This window comes from Macrotis lagotis, chromosome 1 (genome assembly GCF_037893015.1).
Source record: "Macrotis lagotis isolate mMagLag1 chromosome 1, bilby.v1.9.chrom.fasta, whole genome shotgun sequence".
NCBI lineage: Eukaryota > Metazoa > Chordata > Mammalia > Peramelemorphia > Peramelidae > Macrotis > Macrotis lagotis.
This window is the reverse complement of record NC_133658.1, coordinates 402,112,497-402,128,207: the sequence shown is the minus strand read 5'-3', so window position 1 is coordinate 402,128,207 and position 15,711 is coordinate 402,112,497. Positions and strand designations below refer to the sequence as shown.

The 15,711-nt window shown below is 39.3% G+C and overlaps 1 long non-coding RNA gene across 1 annotated transcript in view; it reads right to left on the bottom strand.

The window, feature by feature from the left end:
* Positions 1-309: 309 nt before the first annotated feature.
* Positions 310-15,711, bottom strand: part of LOC141506156 (uncharacterized) — a 29,455-nt gene continuing 14,053 nt past the window's right edge. Inside the window, exons 2-3 of the long non-coding RNA XR_012473780.1 lie at positions 6,396-6,644; positions 310-3,044 (exon numbers count right to left, since the gene is read on the bottom strand). This is a non-coding gene — a long non-coding RNA (uncharacterized LOC141506156). The remainder of the gene's footprint in view (positions 3,045-6,395; positions 6,645-15,711) is intronic.

The window sequence follows — 15,711 nt, the reverse complement described above, 5'->3', positions numbered from 1 at the left end:
ACTGCTGTTAACTCATGATAATTGAAGCTTTCTGGAGGAAAACTTCAGAGTAATTGCTAGATTATTAGCATTGACTTTGAACCTAAGCTATTTCCTCACTCAGCAGATTTTGAAGTTCAATTAGTCTCTTAGCTCCAGGCTGAACAGGACTTTCTGTAATAGAGCTCAAGTCTGCACCCACACCTACACTTTCACATATCCCTACATCTATATAGCTTCTATACCCAAATTCATTTACCCCTCCCACATCTATACTGCTTCCACCCCCCCAACTCATGCCGATATCCACCCCTCTTTCTACAGTCCCATATGCTCCTTAACAGTATATTGCCCAACACGTACCCCTACACTATATCCCCAAATCACAAAAATACCTATTCTCATGCCTGTATCTCCCTTCCATCTATATTGATTCCCAATACTTTTATGCCCTCATGCCTTCTCCACACCTATAATCTAGAGTTTTACTCGCCCCCAAAAAAACCACCAGCACCCACAACTGGGGCTTCTTAGCTCAAGAAAGGGGGACACGGTTAGAAAGAGGGTAGAAAGGCATGGGGCTCCCCTCAAAGCAAGATAAGGCTTTGCTTAGTACTTCCTTCCAGGAGTCATGGCCTATTTTAGCATGAAGGAAGGAAAAAAGTTTCCTGAAAGAAATGACTGATCTAGAGCTTAGAACTGAGGAGGATCTTATCAAGTAGAGATGGCAGGGAACGTCCTTCCCAGCAAAGGGAGCAAACAGCCCAGCCCAGATGGGCTTGGCTGTGCAGTAATTTCTTGGGCTGGGCCAGAAGTCCCTGAAGACTTGGGAGTTCCTTCATGAAACTATGGAACAAATCCCAAAATGGCAAGGACTGGTGATAAAAAGCAAAAATGCACTTTTTTAGAAGAAAAACACCAACAAGAATGCTGACTCTGGGAGAGAGAGTTCTATAGTTTCTCAGCTAGAAAGCCTCCAGGTCACAGACCCACCTCAGTGACTCAGATCCGCCCCAGTCCCTGTAGGTAACTATGCTGTTCTTGTCAAACCTGAAACTCTGGACTAGGTGCTCTGACCCTGGGGCCCTTTGAAAGGGTTGGGCCTAGAATAAGGGATTAGAAAGTATAGGTATACTATACAAGGCTTGGGATCACATAGGCAGAACCAGATGGATCCTCAGAGCTCATCCAGGTCAACGCACCTTTTTTTTTAAATTAAATTTTATATTATTTCTCCAATTACATGGAATGGTAATTTTTTTAGCATTCAATCATTTACAAATGTAGGAGTTACACATTTTTCTATCATCCTCCCTTCCCTTCCCCCTCCCCATGGTGGCAAATAGTCTGGTAAAAGTTGTACATGTACAATACTGTCTAACATATTTCCATATTAGTCGTGTTGTGAAAGAGGGATTAGAAATAAGGGGGGGAAAAAACCATGAGAAAGGAAGGAAAAACCATAAAAGAAGTTTCAAAAAGTGAACATAGTATGCTTTGCTCTGCATTCAGGTCTCTGTGGTTTTTTTCTCTCTGGATGTGGATGGCATTGTCCATTGCAGGTCTCTCAAGGTTGTCCTTGATCTCTGAACTGCTCAGGGGGGCTGCATTCATCATTGTTGATCATCTCACAATGTTGTTAATGTATACAATGTTCTCTTGGTTCTGCTTCCTTCACTCAGCATCAGTTCCTGTAATTATTTTTCTCTAAAGTTTGACCACTCATGGTTTCTTATAGAACAATAATATTTCATAGTATTCATGTACCATAACTTGTTTAGCCATTCCCCAGTTGATGGACATTCCCTCAATTTCCAGTTCTTTGCCAGCACAAACAGAGCTGCTATGAATATTTTTGAACAGGAGAGAGTTTTCCTGTTTTTCATGATTTTGGGGGGATATAGAACTAGTATTGCTGGGTCAAAGGGTATGACCAGTTTTATTGTTCTTTGTGCATAGTTCCAGATTGTTCTCCAGAATGACTGGATCAGTTCACAACTCCACCAACAGTGAATTAATGTTCCAATTTTCCCACGTTCTCTCTAACATTGATCATTTTCTTTTTTATCATCTTAGCCAATATGATAGATGTGAGGTAGCATCTCATAGTTGTTTTAATTTGCATTTCTCTAATCAATAATGATTTGGAGAATTTTTTCATATGATTATACATAGTTTTAATTTCTTTATCTGAAAACTGCCTGTTCATATCCTTTGACACATCCATATTTTATAATTAAGGAAACTGAGGTTCACAGTCAGGAAGTGATTTACCCCAGGTCACATACAGGTAACAAGGGTCAAAGGCAGGATTTGAATCCATGTCCTCTGATTCCAGAACCAATGATTTTTATTTCATAACATTCTATCTGTCTCTTAAACCTTTCAAGTTTGCAGCAGAAATTTAAATAGCATGAAATGTTCCTGTCAGCACATTTGGGCTTCTAGTTCCTTGGCCTTTTTTCTCACTCCTCCCACCTCAGTCCCTGCACTCCTGCCATGGATGGACTAGGGCAGTGATCTGGAAAATGAGTTTGAAATACTCAAGGCCTGTGGGAACAAGGACCATGGTCAGCAGGTTAATTTTCCTGTTTGCTTCATGAAGGTGAATCTTGGGGACAGAAAAAAACAGAAGGTTCTTCGATTCTCATAATCTCATTACAGGACTATACCAGAGTTGCAAGGGAAGGTTATTTTGCATTTTTTTTGGCTTGTTTGGGTTGGCATGGGCTGCCAGAAAAATATATCATATAGTGACTGGTCAGGTGATGAATGCTTTGGGGATCAGTCCAAGAATAATAGTCACAATCTGTTGCCTTTCCAATGTAATAGGACCTGAACTGGTATTCCACTGGTATGGCCTTCAAGAACCTGGGCTGCCTCCATCCCACGGTGAGGGTATGAGGCCCTGGGAGATATCCAAGCTCTGCCCCAACTCTCTAGGCTAAGTCACTCTCCCTTGCTGGGTCTCCTCCTCCTCTGTAAAGTGATAGGGTTGAACATGGCCCTTCAAGGTGCCCTTCAATTCTAACTCTGATCTGATGAGCTTTCTTTTAGTTTACTTCCTAGAAAGCAGAATTAAAAAAGAAAAAAAAAAGAAAGCAGAACTGAAATCCTTGTGCTCATTGTAGAGTGTATACACAGTCACACAAATCCTCCCCCCTCTTGAGAAGCTTTTCCTGAGGACGTTGTTTCCTTAGAGATACTAAAATTTACAACACCCAGAAGCGCAAACAAGTCAAGCTGGCACAGAAAATCAGAAGCACAAAATGTCAGAGACTGGGGAGCATCCAGTTCTAACTGGATGCTGATATTAAAACTCACTTGGAGTTCCTTTTCCATTTCTTAGCCTCTCTATGTGGGTTCTCTTGTGGACTTCTCTCTATCAACATTCTCAATAATTTCATCAGACTCATAAGTTCAATAATCATCTCTAAACAGACTTCTGAGTGCTGGCTCATAATATTACAGTTGCTCCAAACTATATTTATTTTTCTAGATTCCTGTATATCTATATAGTGACTCCATAATGGAATATAAAAATTCCCCGAGAGCAGGGACTATTTCATTTTTATCTTTGTTTTGCCATCAACTAACCCAATATCTGTTAGTAAATAGTAGAAGCTTGACAAATGGTTGCTTATTGATTGAATGAGTAACATCTTCACCAGAATGCAACTTCTGTGCAACATATACAAAATGTAACTCACAATCTTTCCCCCAAACCTATCCTTTTTAACGTTCTTCTTTTGTCAAGGGCACCATACATTCATTATCCATATACAAGAGCCTACTTACAACACAAGCAACATACATTCTCTGGATCATACCAAGAGGTTTTAATTGACTGTTCTTTGGAAACTTCAAGGTCAGATTCTAGGCCATTATTAGCAACAAGCCTTTCAGAACCCAACACTGGTCTATCTCTGCCTCTATGATACCCCTTGCATTTATCTCATTTCCACTCACATCCTAATTCAGGACTATGGCAATAGTCTCCTAATTAATCTCTCTGCCACCAGCCCTTTTTCTTACACATTCTCCATACAGCTATCAAAATGGTCTGAAGCACCTTCCTCTGTGACAATTCCCTATTACCTCTATGATTAAACTACCAAACCTCCTGGTATTGGGTACCTTTCACATTCTAACTCCATCCTACCTTTCCATGTTTAATTTAGATTACTCCCCCTTTCATCTCTTGCTTCAGTGCCTTTGCTTAGTCTGTTCCTGATGCCCAGAATGTCATCCCTGTTTATCTTCAACTCTGGAAATTCCTAACTCTCTTCGAAGTTCAAATAAAGTGAGTCCAACCCCCCCCCCCCAGCTTTTCCTGATCTCCCTTGGTAATGTTCTCCCCACTGTACTCCCTATAATTATCTTATACTGATTTAGCTTTATCTGTTTTCTTTTAGCAAAATATAATCTACTTGAGGACAAGTTCCATTTTTTGATTCTGTCTTTGTCCAGAGCCTTAAACATTATAGGTGCTGGTTTAATTACATTGCCCAAAGTTATACATAAATGACAGAAAAGGATTTGATTCTGTCTCCTGATTCCCAGTCAGTCTCATTCCACTATATCACAGTGCTCCAGGAGTTCCTCCTTCCCCTACACCCTGTTCCTTTCTCTTTGTCTGAATTTAGTTTCCCAGTGCTTAAAGACAAGAGAATTGGACTTGAGTCCCTTTCAGCTGACATTCTATGAATCTGTTTTAGAATCCCTTCCAAGGACATAGAGGAGTTGGACTAGGGGAACAAAACTATTGTTCAGTAACCTCCATCCAAGGTTTTAGAACCACCCCAGGCCCTATAAAGGATTTACCTTTAAGTCTCAATATCTTGAACATCTTAGAAAAAAAGCCTGGGTTTACCTTATATTTTCTCTGCCATCTCCCTAGCCCAAAAGACTCTATTGCTTCTGCCTTCTGTCAGAGGCAGTTGCTGGTGTGATGGACAGAATATTGGACACAATATCAGGAAAAACAGAGTTCAAGTCTGGCCTCAGACACTTACTAGCTATGTGACCTTGGACAAGTCACTAGACCCTGTTGCCTCAGTTTTCTCATCTATAAAATGAGCTGGAGAAAGAAATGACAAACCACCCCAATATCTCTGAAAGAAAGTCAGACACAACTGAAATGGCCATACAACAAATCTCGACAACTGGGGCAAGTCACTTAAAAACAACTGGCAAGGGGCGACTAGCTGGCACAGTGGATAGAGCACCAGCCCTGGAGTCAGGAGTCCTTGAGTTCAAATCCAGCCTCAGACACTTAATAATTACCCAGCTGTGTGGCCTTGGGCAAGCCACTTAACCTCATTTGCCTTGCAAAAAAAACCTAAAAAAAAAACAACTGGCAAATAGGGAATAATAATTTCACCTAATCTCATGGGGTTATTTTGAGGATCAGATGACAAGATATTTGCTTTTATTTAGGGGATGGGGAGAGAAAAGTGCTAAGGACAGTGTCTGGATGTAGTAAATACTGTATAAATCTTATTACACTCTCTATTGAACCCATTGATTGGCTCCTACTTCCTGCCAAATAAAGTCCAAGATCCTTAATTTGTTGATAAGGAAACTCTGCAATTTGGCCATAACATCATTTTTCCCACAGTAAGACAGGGAAGCAGGGGGAGGAGAATATCATTTGGAATTATGTTTTCCCGGGTGTCTGGCTTTCTCTATTCCCCCTGGTCTTCGGTCTTCTCTTGCCCCACCTCCTAACCCAACTCTGGGGCTGATCATCCAGGAAAATCACAATGCTTGTGGGGTTTTCTCCCTTAAAAGGAAGCTAGGGACACCAGCAGCATTTCCTGTAGGGAAAAATTTTTGGAAAGGCAAGAGCTTCCAAGGGGAACTGCCCAAACGGGTAGCTTTCTCCTATCTCGTCTGTGAGTCACTCCAACTCTAGAACACCTCCCTTCTCTAAGCTGCTAAGGATTCCCTAGGCTATGGATGGCCAGGGGAGGATGGGGCAGAGCTTCAGGCCTTGCCCTGCCCCACCGGTTCCTAGGTTTTTCCCTAACCCACGTCTGGCCTCTAAGATCACAGTCATCATTTAAAGAATGGGAAAGAAATTTGAGGTTCATCTAATCCAACCCAATAAGGAAGTGAGTCTGAGGAGGAAAGTGTCTCACCCAAGGTCACAGGTGAGGAACAAAGCTTCTCTTATCTAGAGAATGGATTTGGGTCATTTCCTAATCCTATCACCTTTGGAGGCCTCCCGGTTCAGCAAAGAGCTCTTCCACCATAGGTCAGAGCTCCTGGTAGCATACATACATCTGATTGTCAGAGCTGAAGGGATCTGAGAAATCAGATTTCATGAACCTAAGATTCTGAATAGGAGGCAACCTAATAGATCATCTAGTTAGACTGTTGGGAAACTGAGACTGGGAGGGGAAGGAGCTTACCCTTAAAACACATGAGAACAATCAACAAGACTTGCTTCAAACAAACCCACATCTTCTGATTCCAAATCCAATGTTCTTTTCCATTCATGGTTCTGTTCTTGGTTTCCCCCTCTTGATAAATGAAAACAGGCTCAACAAGGAAGAAACAGGAGAAATTGCCTAGAGTGCTACAGTTGAGTTTTGGTAGGACCAGGCAGGTCTAGGACTTGGTCTTGTGATTACCAAACTAGAGTTCTTTCCCCGGACCTGCTAGAAAAAGAAAGCATGATGTTTATTAGTTAGAAGGTCAAAGCCAAGGGACAGATAGGTGGCTCAGTGGATAGAGCACTGGCCCTGGCATCACGAGGACCTGAATTCAAATCTGACCTCAGACACTTAATAATTACCTAGCTGTGTGACCTTGGGCAAGTCATTTAATCCCATTGCCTTGCCAAAAAAAGAAAGGTCAAAGCCAGGAGTTAATCAGTCATCCCATCCAATATTTTTGTGATTACTTTATCACCATTGTCAAACCAGACATGAGGCAGCAAGGTCTTGAGGCAACTACTGTGGCTTGCAAGGGTAGGAGGACTCAATAGACCCAGAACCAAGGACAGCAGTGGCAATCTTCTATTTTTTTCTTCTTCAAAAATGTATTATTGATGCTATTCTCTTTGGGCAAACCTTGTTGTGCATCAATTAATAAATCAATCAATAATAATTAATTGTGTCCACCAGCCACTTTGGTAAGCACTGGAAATACTCAGACAAAATACAGTACCTGCTCTCAGGGAATTCATAGTCTAGTGAGGAAGACAACATGAAAGCAACTCTATGTATTTCCAAAAAAATACCTCTCCTTGTAGCAAATATAGTCAAGGAAAACAAATCACATCTGCCACAACTGCACCATCTCCTTCTCCTTTGCTGGATCTTCATCAAAGTCATGCCCAATAACTACCCTAGGTCCTAGTCTCTTCCCCTCTATACTAATTTGTTTGGTCATTTTATCAGCTCCCAAGTTAAATTATCACCTCTAAGTAGATGAGTCTGAAATCTATTTGTCCATCCCTAACCTCTCTACTGATCTCTGGTCTTATATTTCCAACTGTCTATTGGATAATTGACGTATTGTAAACATTTTAAATTCAACATATTCAAAAGTAAACTATCTTTTCCTTCAAGACCTACCCTCCTCCCAACTTCCTTACCATCCTCTTAATCTAGGTGTCATCCTCAATTCCTCATTCCCTTTTGACCCCCTTTCCCCACCATAGACAATCAAGTGCAAGGTCTTGTCATTTATGCCTCTGTAACATCTCTCTGCCTTCTCTCTTCTGGCTCTGCCACCTGAACCATGAACAGAAAGAACAGCAAACCTTGCCTCACTTGAATCATTGTAATAAAAAGCCTATTGGCTTCTCTTCTCACTCCAAACTATACTCCACTCATCCACTGATGACAGTACCTCTTCTTCAATAAACTCCTGTGGCCCCCACTATCTCCATGATCAAATATGAAATTTTCTATTTGTTTTTTAAAGACTTTCAGAACCTTTTGCTTTCTACCTTTTCAGTCATTTTATACTTCCCTCTATCTATTGTCTAATCCACTCTCACTGATCTCTGTGCTTTTTCTCACAGAAAATACTCCATGTCCAGACTCTGGATATTTCACCAGCTATCCTCCAGGCTTGGAATTCTCTCTACCCTCATCGTTCCCCACAACCCCCTCCAACCCTCCAACTTCTCTCAAGTCTCTATATTCAATAAGACTCACTCTACTCCCTTCAAATCTAGTGACTTCCCCCTGAGATTATTTACAATTTATCCCATCTACATCATTGATATCCAACTGTTTGCATGCTGTCTCCCATAGGCTGTAAACTCCTTGAGAGCAAAGGCAGGTGGTAGAGTTTTTTTTTTTAATTCATTTGCCTTCCTTTGTATCAAGTAGTGCTTACCAAAGTATATGATTCATAGAAAGTACTTAATCCCATATCTGAAACATCCTTCATTCTACCACTTTCCTACTGGGAAATAGGAAGTATTCTGTGTCAATAGTCCTCTGAAGTCACCATAGGTCACTGTGCCCTGCAAATGTCAGCAATGAATATGTGATAAAGGCAACTGGCCAGTTCAGTGGTTTTTAAAAAGAGGTCAGTGCTATTAACTAAAGAAGCTGACTGAAAAATCTACAACAGATCAGTCAATTTTAAAGGTCCCTGGTATAAATTGAGACTTTAATTAGGGAAATACTAAGGCAGGGGATCGTGGCTTCCTTGTCCTTTCATTTCCAATCTATAATGTGGCTTTCTATTAGAGTAGGACAATGATCTTGTCCAGCATGAGTTTCCAATTCATGATTGAAAGGATAGTAGGGAGAGATAGAGAGGAAAGGAAACATGGACTTAATGTGCCTCTAGCTCTAAAAAGGACCTAGATATGTTAGACCTAAGCTAGACCATTCTTGCATTAAATAGATGTGGAAACTTCCTATTCCTCCCCCAGGTGATTCTTAGTGCTCCCCACAGTGTAGCACCTCATACTTGTCCTTCAGAGTGTGTGGACTCTGGACTAGTTCATTCTTTTCAACCTGCTCTTACTCTGGCAGGACTAGGTTCCCCCAAAATAACCACCATTATGTAGTTACATTCAATCAATCAATATTTATTAAGAACTTACTAAGTTCAAGATACTATGTTAAATGCTGGAGATAAAAAAAAAGCAAAGGAGCTTATAGATTTTAAGCTCATTAGAATTATGAGGAAAACGGCGTGAAAATAAATATATACAATTCAAGCTATATATAAGACAAATGGAAATAACAGAGGGGATTCTACCAGAATTTAGAGGGATTAGGAAAGGCTTTCTGTAAAACATCAGATTTTATTTGGAACATAAAAGAAGCCAGAGAGGGTCAATAAGACAGAAGGAGGAGGGAGAGCCTTCCAGACATGGGAGACAACCAGATTAAATACTCAAAGAGAGTTGAGAGAAGCAGAGTCTTATTAAGTCTTATAAAGAACAATCAGGGAGGCCACTGGATCAATGAGGATCTGGTAGGAAGTAAGATGTGAGAAGACTGGTGGAAGGAGTCAGGGAATAAAAGGATTTGAATATCAAACAGAGCATTTTTGTATTTGTCCCTGGAATTTATTGAATTGAGGGGTTACATGATTTAACTTGAATTTTAAAATAATTTCTTGGGGCTGAATGAAGGATGGATGGGGGTAGGGAGAGACTCGAGGCAGGCAGACCCATCAGCAGGTATGAGGTGATGAGGACTGCTCTAGAGTGATGATTATATCAGAGGAGAGAAGGGAACATATTCAAGAGATGCTGCAAAGATGAAATCAGCAGGCTTTGGCAACAGATTGGATATGATGGGGAAGAGATAGTGAGGAATCCTAAGCTGTACACCTGAGGGACTGGGAAGATAATGATGAAGGTAGGAGATAGAAAGAGGGTTTAGGAAAGGAGATAATGAGTTCTGTGTTGGATATATTGAGTCTACTGGACATCCTATTCAAGATATCTCAAAGGCAGTTGAAGATGTGAGATTAGAGGTCAGTAGAAAGAGACAGGAAAGGTAGATCTGAGAATCATATGCATGGAAATGGTAATTCAATTCATGGTAGCATTGAGATCACCAAGTGAAGTAGCATAGAGGGACAAGAGGGCCCAGGAAGACATCTATGATTAAAAGTATGATAAGGAGGATAATCTAGCAAAGGAGACAGAGAAGGAGCAGTCAAATAAGTAGGAGGAAAACAAGGAGAGAGTGATGTCCAAAAACTTAGAGAGAAGAGTATCAACACTGTCAAAGATTGCAGAGAGGGAAAGGACAATGAAGACTGAGAAAAAATCATTGGATTTGGCAACTAGAAAGTCACTGGTAACCTTAGAGAGGGCAGTTACAGTGGAAGGATAAGGTCAGAAATTGGATTGTAAGGGGCTTAGAAGATAGTTGAAAGTGGAAGTACCCACAAAGGGCAGAAGAGATAATAGGATAATAGCAGGGAAGGAAAGATCAGATGAGAGTGAGATATGGACATGTTTGTAGGCAGTAGGAAAGAAGCTAGAGGATAGGGAGAGACTGAAAATAAGTTAGATTGACAGAGAGGTGAAATCTGCTGGAGCAAACCAGATGGAACAGGATCACTTGAAGAAGTAGAGGGGTTAGCCTTGGGAAGAATTAAAACCATTTCAGCATGTGAAAAGGAGTGATGGAGGAGGGAATGACAGAAGGCAATGAAGTGATAGATGAGAAAGAGGGGGAAAGAGGGAACTCACAGAGAAGAGTCTCATTTTTTTTCCTGTCAAGTAAGAGCAAAGTTCTCAACTGAGAGACCGGGAGAGGGGATACCAAGGGAAATCTAAGGAGGGATGAAAAGTTTTGGAAGAGTCACCATGGAGAGAGGAATAGAGAGTTGACAAAGGAGTTGTAAGAAAGATGGTTGGGAAATGATGAAGACCTAGTTGAGGTTATAAAATATTCATTTTATATGTCAGAATAGTTGAATGATCATTACAACTTAGTTCAGTATCACATGTGTAGGTGTGAAGGCAAGGAATGGTAGGAGTGGTATAAGGCTAAAGCTTGGTTGGGCACAATCATTGATTGATATGATTAAGGGGGCAAGGGATCCAAGAGATAAATCTTTTGAAAGGATAAACTCTCGCTATTCAACATCCTCCCCTTCAAGCCTCAATCTGTTTTTATTTACAGAAACCAAATAATGAGACTTTTCATTCTTAAACATAATTATTTCCTTATCAATAATTTTAGAAAACTACACAGGCCATCCATGGGCCTCATTTCCCAGGCAGGCTACAATCTGGACTTCTCTACCAGTTTTGCCCCTTGGGGAAATAAAGTCTGGACATTATAGAGAACTGGAAGCTACTTTCATCTAAGGAAGAACCTCATAGTAACTAAAAATGGCCTATGGTAGAAGCAGTAGCCACAGTAGATATTCAATTCACCATAATTGGAGGTTTTCAAGCTGTTGGAAGACACTTTGTCAAGGATATTGTTGAAGGGATTCTACTCAGATATATTAGATGAGATCAGTGGGGTCAAACTCAAATAGAATCAGGAACCACTAATTCATGCACAAGGATCCTGGTTGGCAGTTCCTAAATGTGGTGCTATCTATGTTTTATTGTATTTTTATTCATTTCGTTAAATATTTTTCAATTACATTTTAATCTGGTTCTGCCAGCTGGCTGTATATTTAACCCTTATTAGATGACTCTGAAGTTCCCCTTCTGACATATATTACCCTGTAGGACCTGTTTGACAAATCATATAAACTCTCAGTAACCAAGGACACTTTTGTAAGACTAGATGCTAATCTAAGCCAGCAAAGGGATTTCTACACAGTTTTTATTATCAATAGAGGTAAAAGTATAATCCTGAACCCATTAACAATCTCCCCCAGTATCAGCCCCTCCCCAAAAAAGTAGCTGCAAACCAAGGATCTTTTTGTTTTGTTTTTGTAAGGCAATGGGGTTAATAATGTTTGTCCTTCATTTCTGAAGAAGACCACAATATCAGGGAGGTGATGCCATGAAAAGTGCATGAATGGTGCTTGAGTGGGGGGCTGTGTTAAGTCACCAGTTTCACTTTCTCCTTCAGAGCCATCTGGGTCCAGTGGTCAAATATGAATCAGGACAACTGGAGATGGTCCTGGATGTGAGACAATCAGGGTTAAGTGACTTGCCCAAGGTCACACAGCTAGTTCTTGTCAAATGTCTGAGGCTGGATTTGAACTCAGGTCCTCCTGACTCCAGGGCTGGTGCTCCATCCACTGCACCACCTAGCTGTCCTCACACCAAGGTACTAAGAGTATTGGGAGTATTTAACAAGACTTCAGAAAATATTGTCTTGCCTGTGTGCCATAGTAAATACAACAAGACACCAGGGTACCCAGGATTCAGAGTTCTAAGGTCCCTGGAAACATTTAAAGAAGAGATTCCAGTGCCAGCTGTTAAACAAGTCTAAGTGGGTATTCAGATTTGCTTCCTTTGCATATGCTCTTGACAGAATGGATATACTGGCATCTGAGCAAAGGAAGACACTAAAAACAGCTTATTAGAGAGAAGGAATGCTTGGAGAAAAAGAAGAGACAAGTATTTTCAGATGGATAGTAGAGTGGCTTTTTGATGTCATGAATATGGGTATTGCCTCTGACAATATGGGTTACAATCCACCCATGCTTGCCCATACGATCATGTCTGACTCTTTGTGACCCTCTATGGGGGTTTCCTTGGCAAAGATACTGTAGTGTTTTGTCATTTCCTTCTCCAGTGAATTTGGCAGAGGTTAAGTGACTTGTCCAGGGTCATACAGCTGGTGACTGAGACCAGATTTAAATTCAGGTCTTCCTGACTCCAGGTGCAGTGCTCCATTTATTTGGCTGACTACTTATTCAATTTCAGCTTTTCATAGACCATAATATTTCATGACCAAATGCTATACAATACCACTAGAAGAATGTTTCTATTAGAAAAATCGACTTTTGTTTTGGGGCATAGTTTGGGGTCACTTACTATTTCCCATGGCACAATCTTCCTGTTCGATTTCAAATCCAAACTCATTGTACATTTTCAGTGTTTCTTATCCAAGATGTTTACCAGTGAATGAGTTCTACAGGTTGTCCATTCAACTGCACATCAACCTAGAGCAGGGTTTCTTCACATTTTTGGTGTGTCATGGACCCCTCTGACAATTTGGCAAAGTCTATGGACTATTTATCAGAATAATTTTTTTATCTATGTCCATAATTGAAGAAAAAGTCAAACTTCAGTTAGAATTCAGTCAAAAAATATGTACCAGGCATCATGCTAACCACTGAGGATACAAACATAAAAAAAAAAAAGCAAAAAACACCCTCAAGGATGATTTGGGGAATGGTAGAGAATTTGAGAAGTCCAAGATCGTGCAGTCAGGTAAGAAATGCAATAATAAAAATATAACTGTCATTTTTTTCCAATCCAAGATCCCTTAGGTATCCATGGACACCAGGAAAGAACCCCTAACTAAACTTTAGGCATTCTTCATTTACTTTTTCCTGTGTGGAAAATTAAACCAAATCTTTAACAGTAATTAGGGATCTCATTTAGAAGATTCTGTAATGCAATGTTTCAAGGACTGATGTAATCAGCAGAATGTCATCTACAAAAAGAAAATCTGCAGCATCTCATCTACATGGAAACCCTCTTTAAGTTGAACTTGATATTGGATCATCCCCCTAACTGTAGTGACCATCCTTGGACAGCACAACTCGGTTTTTATTCCTTGACTGATATTAATCATCAGAGAGGCAAACAAGTTGTCTTTGGTATTATATCTTTCATGAATACTAAATAATCTTATATATGTTTTGGGAATACCCTGTTCATGGAGAGCCTTTAAAGTGGTATTTTGTTCTACTGAATCAAATGCTTCTTTTATAGTCAGAAAACAATGATCAGAATTGTCCCTTATACGCATCAAATGATCTATTCAATGGTGAGTGGTGGTAAATATGTACTGTACTATAGAATATCACTAATGAGTCTTCCTTTCATCTTACCTTCTATAAGAGGCATTTTCAATTCCTCCATTCCAATTATTGTTGAGGTATATCAACAATTTAACTTTTATTTACTATGTAAATATTTAGCATGCATATAGTCTCTAGTGAAAAATTAACTTCTTAAAGGCAAGGACTATCATCTTTTTATTTATATCCTCAGGCCTAGATCACAATGTATAGTGCCATAGTAGGCAGCAAAAAAAAATGCTTGGTGATAAATTAACTATAAGCTCTATTCAAAGATATCTTCAATGCATGTATAGATTAGTTTCATATATAATGTTTTTAGATTACTTTCAACTTTACTTTCAGATTTGAATGGATATATATAAAATCATAGGAGACTAATCTATATATGCCTACAGGGCAGTTTGATTAGGATTTATAGTCAATTCATTTTATTTCTCTGAAATTAGGCATATCACAGTTGGTGGGTAATGTTTGCTCATTCTCTTTTTTTAATATTAATACAGTTCATAAATTTTTTCTTTTGTTTTCTCTTTCTTAATACAACTTGAGAACAAATTCTTCAATACCCTAAAAATTGTATTACCTTCAACACACACCACTTCTATTAGTAAATGCTCTACTCCAATATTTTTCTCTTTTCTTCTATTCCATTTCCTCTACAGACATTAAGATTGATATTAAGGTCCAATTATGTTGACTTCATAATCTCTGAAAGTAAAAAGAATTTTTAAAAAACCTATAGATCTTTTCCCATCTTCCATCTGTTTGCTAGCTTCCTTCTATTTTCATCCCTAAAATACCTATGACTTTGCTTGCTAAGGTCTCTTGCTGAAACTTTCTTTAAAAAAATTTTCCCCTACACAACTTCTTGTTTTATGAGGCAATATTGCTTATAATCTTTCATCATTTTCTCCAAATAATCTTGCCATTGATTCACATATTTCTTAGCAAAGCAGCCAAGAATTGGCTGATTAAATAAGTTTAAGACAACTTTCTTATTACAGCATTTGAATTAAACATTTAAATGAAATTGCTAAAATCAATGCTTGTTTTTTTCTTCCATCCATTTCCCACATCTTTTAGCATTAATAACTTGTTTAAATGGGTCAAGTTGAAGATTTCATTTCATGCCATATCTTTTTCATTTTTTTCATCCAGCTTTCTCTTAATTATGGTCTTTGCTCTAAAACGTTCATAGAGCATAAACAAATGAATTACTATGCCTTCAGTAATGAGTCATTTTTTATTTGTAAGGAAGCAATGTTTCATTTGTTGTAGTGTTCACCGTGTCTAGTACCCACCTGATACTCTTCTCAAAGAAAATAATCATGACATGTGGACAGGAAGCTTCTATGGAATCTATTAAGACTTTGGCCTCTCTTATAGTCCTGAACCATATTTTCCAAATATTTCTTACTGCCTTACCCTTCTATCTTTGTTTTGGAGCGCTACATAAGCAAAAATTAAGATTTTTTTAGATTTTTAGGCTAGGTGGTGCAGTAGATATGGCACCTGCCCTGGAGGCAGGAATACCTGAGTTCAAATCCAGCCTCAGACACTTATAATTACCTAGCTGTGTGACCTTGGGTAAGCCACTTAACCCCACTGCCTTGCAAAATAAATAAATAAATAAAGTTATTCTGAGTGTTTGCTTGGTTGTTTTTGCTGGCATTTTTAAAAAAATACATTTATAGATTTCATTGCTTTTATCAATTTATGTCATCATGTTGCTTCATACTGAAATTATGGTTAACTCATACTCTGAGTTCTTTTCCTAAGTAA